This window comes from Carassius carassius, chromosome 39, assembly GCF_963082965.1.
Source record: "Carassius carassius chromosome 39, fCarCar2.1, whole genome shotgun sequence".
Classification (NCBI taxonomy): Eukaryota; Metazoa; Chordata; class Actinopteri; order Cypriniformes; family Cyprinidae; genus Carassius; species Carassius carassius.
Genome location: NC_081793.1, coordinates 14360010 through 14366009, shown reverse-complemented (window position 1 = coordinate 14366009; position 6000 = coordinate 14360010).

Genomic DNA, 6000 nt, shown 5'->3' with positions numbered 1-6000 from the left:
TGATGGTACTTCCATACATGCTGTCACAAAGTTTCGTACTGTATGTCTCCCAGCACAGCTTCAAGAACATGGAGGACATAACGGGAGATGGGCCGTTACACAAGGAAATCTGCACAGGGCTGTAGACAGGCAACAACCCAGCACCAGGACTGGTATCTGTTTCTTTGGTGTTGAGTCAAAGATGGTCATGGAATGAATGTCCTTGGAACGTCGCACAGACCTCTAGCCTATGGTACCCTACTGCTGAAATCCTCAGAGCCACTGTCAGAACTTACACTGGTGCAGTGGGCCCTGGGTTCCTCCTGGTTCATTACAATACCTGGCCTCGTGTGGCCAGAGTGTGGTAGTTTCTGGATGACAAAAGCATTGATGCCATTGACTGACCCTCACTGGCTCTCATGGCATTGAAGCCACAGACCGGCCCATCACCAGACCTGAATGTATCGTTGTATCGGAGCATCTGAAACCACAGAACCCTGGAGCTCACTGATGCCCTGATCCAGGTCTGGGAGGAGACTGCCCAAGATACCATCTGCCAACTCATCAGGAGCATGCCTAAAATTTGTCTGGAGTGCATGCTGGCATGTGGGGGCCTTACACACCATGGTATACTCCCTTAAATTTTGAGTTGATTGATGAAATACATGCACAATTGATTTTTTACTTTAGATTTTCAGTGTGATTTTGAATCCAGCCCTCTGTGGGTTGATGATTTGGGTTTCCATTGACCTTTTCACATAATTTCCTTCTCAACAAAGAACACAATTTAGTTCATTGAGATCCACTGTATGATTTAAGTGTTCCCTTCATTTTATAAAAAAATTTGGAGCAGTGTATTTTTAAATTTATTTCTATGATGACAGAGCTGTATTTTCAGAAGCTCATTACTCATTGTCGCATGATCCTTCAGAAGACATTTTAATATGCTGATTCTTTGATGAATACAAAGTTTTAAAAACAACATTTATTTAAAATATTGAACAACTTAATGTGCACTTTCAAAATAAAAGTATTATTTTCTTTTAAAAATGTATCAAATATTGGAACTGTAGTGTATATACAGTAGAATGCAAAATTCCATAAACATACAATTTACTGCATTTCCCTCTCAAATATTCTAGGTGTCCTTGTGGATGTTACACAGAATTACAGGGCTGCATTTTACTCCTGTGCTGCGGGAATGGGACTAGGCACTGTCTTCCTTGGGCTCGTACGTCCAGCTAAGACAGGTCAACTGTGGCCGAGGAGAGACAATAGACGAAATAACCCCATAGTGGAGCAAGTGTCCAAAGACAAACCGGAGGATTTCCTAGAAATGGATATTCAAGTTACTAAGACTTGAAACAAAAAGACTTACTTTGTGAATTTAGCTGAACATTTGGTATTATCAGACCTGGTGATAACATAAGAAAACTTAACAAACTATAACTCAAATATAACTGAAATGAATGATTCATAACAATTGCTTACAGGGTTAGTTCACCCAAAAATTAAACAATTCTGTCATCACTGACGCACAATAAACAATTAGGGGTTTTTTTCTCACATCACCCAAGTGCTGTTTAGCTTCCGTTTACCATATTTTAGGTGCTCTATGTCTGTGTATTTTATTGGCATAAGGGTGTTATGACAGAATTTTCATTTTTGGTTGACCTTACCCTTTAAGATTTGCAAACGTTTATACACTGAGATTATACATGTGATTATCATATATTAGCAGTAGCTGTCATGAAAACTGATTAGACTTGAAAAACACATTTTCATGAATGTTTGTAATACTAAACACTGAGACTTTTGTTGTTTAGAATTCTAGATGCAAAAGAAACAAACATAATGTGTAACAGGAAACCACATTTTCGTGGTTTTAGTTATTATGGGCAAGGGCTGATTACTGATGGGTAAAGCAGTGACCAAAGATAATTCTGAATTCAGCAACTAAGGTTAAATAATCTAAAATGTTACAGAAAAGGGTTAGAAAGAGGTATTTGATACTTTATTTTTAAAAGGAACCTTTTTTAGTATTTTCAAAAGAGCGATGGATTGCTCTTCAGTACTTCAAATTCAGCTCACCTGTCAGCTTTCAACTACTATACTGCAACATCTGTCTCCTTAATGGATGCTAAACAACTTCATTAATGCAAATAGTGTCTGTTTAGGATGTTGTTTAGCCTTTCGATTCTCACGACAATGTTCTGAACTGTGAATTACATTTCCATCTCTATTATGTAGAGATAACTATGAATTCAAAGCTTTCAAGAGCTCAGGTTGATGCTATTCTGAAATGAAGACAAAGGGTTTCCCAAATGCCAAATTAAAATCCAAGTGTGTCTTAAAAGACTGATTCATCACTTACCTTTATAGTAAACTACATTTGTTCTTGGAAAACTGTCACATGACTTGAATTTTAAAATGGAAAGGAATTATAATTGCTGTATGTTCCATGGAATGTGAATCTGTGGTCTTGTGAGATCTTCTGTATCTGCACAATAGACACAACTGTTATAATAATCTTCAAATCAGATTGAAAAATAAACATTTTTAAATTGTTGTCTGAATTGTTCTGATTTAACTCATATTTTGGAAATAAAACTTTATTTGGTTTGATCCATGCATCCTTACAAACCAAAAGCACTATTTGCATACATGTACTTCCTCAGCAGAAGCTTTCTCCACAAAGCTCTTTTTAAGAATGTGCATACATGTCTCAACTTGCCTTGACACTGCATGTAGGTAGCAAAAGATCATACTAGCCGACTTATACAACCAGTGTTTATACTCTTGGAAGGCTTGTGTGGGTTTTGATTGTTGTGCGGTGCTGTCAGCTCCATCTTCAATCCAGTGTAATAAGGCCTATCGAGTACATATTACAGTATCTACATTAACATTCTGTAACACTATACTGATTGATTCAAGTCAGTGATGTACAAATGATCAGTTACATCAGTTATTAATGCTGCAAACTACAGTCGGCCATGGCACGGTGTGGTCTTATCTTGTATCTGTCAGCTATTTTGAATCCAACGGCAGTTTATGCAATCAGATGGGGCAGAGGTCAAGTGGTCGACGGTCAGTAACACAGTTTAGCCACTGGCAGTGCTTCACACCAAATATATGTCCAATCTCATGTGTCAGGGTCTACCAAAGATGCATAATTATAAGTTATGGACTTGTAATTGCGAGTTTACATCTAGCAATTCTGACTTTTTCCTCAAAATTCTAAGTTTACATAATGCAAGTTTTGGGATTTATTAAGGTCCTTCTCACTACTTGTAGCATTAGGCAGTACCTGCAACCAAATCAGGTTGTACAGGTAGTCCAGCTCCTCCATGATGGTACTTCCATACATGCTGTCACAAAGTTTCGTACTGTATGTCTCCCAGCACAGCTTCAAGAACATGGAGGACATAACGGGAGATGGGCCGTTACACAAGGAAATCTGCACAGGGCTGTAGACAGGCAACAACCCAGCACCAGGACTGGTATCTGTTTCTTTGGTGTTGAGTCAAAGATGGTCATGGAATGAATGTCCTTGGAACGTCGCACAGACCTCTAGCCTATGGTACCCTACTGCTGAAATCCTCAGAGCCACTGTCAGAACTTACACTGGTGCAGTGGGCCCTGGGTTCCTCCTGGTTCATTACAATACCTGGCCTCGTGTGGCCAGAGTGTGGTAGTTTCTGGATGACAAAAGCATTGATGCCATTAACTGACCCTCACTGGCTCTCATGGCATTGAAGCCACAGACCGGCCCATCACCAGACCTGAATGTATCGTTGTATCGGAGCATCTGAAACCACAGAACCCTGGAGCTCACTGATGCCCTGATCCAGGTCTGGGAGGAGACTGCCCAAGATACCATCTGCCAACTCATCAGGAGCATGCCTAAAATTTGTCTGGAGTGCATGCTGGCATGTGGGGGCCTTACACACCATGGTATACTCCCTTAAATTTTGAGTTGATTGATGAAATACATGCACAATTGATTTTTTACTTTAGATTTTCAGTGTGATTTTGAATCCAGCCCTCTGTGGGTTGATGATTTGGGTTTCCATTGACCTTTTCACATAATTTCCTTCTCAACAAAGAACACAATTTAGTTCATTGAGATCCACTGTATGATTTAAGTGTTCCCTTCATTTTATAAAAAAATTTGGAGCAGTGTATTTTTAAATTTATTTCTATGATGACAGAGCTGTATTTTCAGAAGCTCATTACTCATTGTCGCATGATCCTTCAGAAGACATTTTAATATGCTGATTCTTTGATGAATACAAAGTTTTAAAAACAACATTTATTTAAAATATTGAACAACTTAATGTGCACTTTCAAAATAAAAGTATTATTTTCTTTTAAAAATGTATCAAATATTGGAACTGTAGTGTATATACAGTAGAATGCAAAATTCCATAAACATACAATTTACTGCATTTCCCTCTCAAATATTCTAGGTGTCCTTGTGGATGTTACACAGAATTACAGGGCTGCATTTTACTCCTGTGCTGCGGGAATGGGACTAGGCACTGTCTTCCTTGGGCTCGTACGTCCAGCTAAGACAGGTCAACTGTGGCCGAGGAGAGACAATAGACGAAATAACCCCATAGTGGAGCAAGTGTCCAAAGACAAACCGGAGGATTTCCTAGAAATGGATATTCAAGTTACTAAGACTTGAAACAAAAAGACTTACTTTGTGAATTTAGCTGAACATTTGGTATTATCAGACCTGGTGATAACATAAGAAAACTTAACAAACTATAACTCAAATATAACTGAAATGAATGATTCATAACAATTGCTTACAGGGTTAGTTCACCCAAAAATTAAACAATTCTGTCATCACTGACGCACAATAAACAATTAGGGGTTTTTTTCTCACATCACCCAAGTGCTGTTTAGCTTCCGTTTACCATATTTTAGGTGCTCTATGTCTGTGTATTTTATTGGCATAAGGGTGTTATGACAGAATTTTCATTTTTGGTTGACCTTACCCTTTAAGATTTGCAAACGTTTATACACTGAGATTATACATGTGATTATCATATATTAGCAGTAGCTGTCATGAAAACTGATTAGACTTGAAAAACACATTTTCATGAATGTTTGTAATACTAAACACTGAGACTTTTGTTGTTTAGAATTCTAGATGCAAAAGAAACAAACATAATGTGTAACAGGAAACCACATTTTCGTGGTTTTAGTTATTATGGGCAAGGGCTGATTACTGATGGGTAAAGCAGTGACCAAAGATAATTCTGAATTCAGCAACTAAGGTTAAATAATCTAAAATGTTACAGAAAAGGGTTAGAAAGAGGTATTTGATACTTTATTTTTAAAAGGAACCTTTTTTAGTATTTTCAAAAGAGCGATGGATTGCTCTTCAGTACTTCAAATTCAGCTCACCTGTCAGCTTTCAACTACTATACTGCAACATCTGTCTCCTTAATGGATGCTAAACAACTTCATTAATGCAAATAGTGTCTGTTTAGGATGTTGTTTAGCCTTTCGATTCTCACGACAATGTTCTGAACTGTGAATTACATTTCCATCTCTATTATGTAGAGATAACTATGAATTCAAAGCTTTCAAGAGCTCAGGTTGATGCTATTCTGAAATGAAGACAAAGGGTTTCCCAAATGCCAAATTAAAATCCAAGTGTGTCTTAAAAGACTGATTCATCACTTACCTTTATAGTAAACTACATTTGTTCTTGGAAAACTGTCACATGACTTGAATTTTAAAATGGAAAGGAATTATAATTGCTGTATGTTCCATGGAATGTGAATCTGTGGTCTTGTGAGATCTTCTGTATCTGCACAATAGACACAACTGTTATAATAATCTTCAAATCAGATTGAAAAATAAACATTTTTAAATTGTTGTCTGAATTGTTCTGATTTAACTCATATTTTGGAAATAAAACTTTATTTGGTTTGATCCATGCATCCTTACAAACCAAAAGCACTATTTGCATACATGTACTTCCTCAGCAGAAGCTTTCTCCAC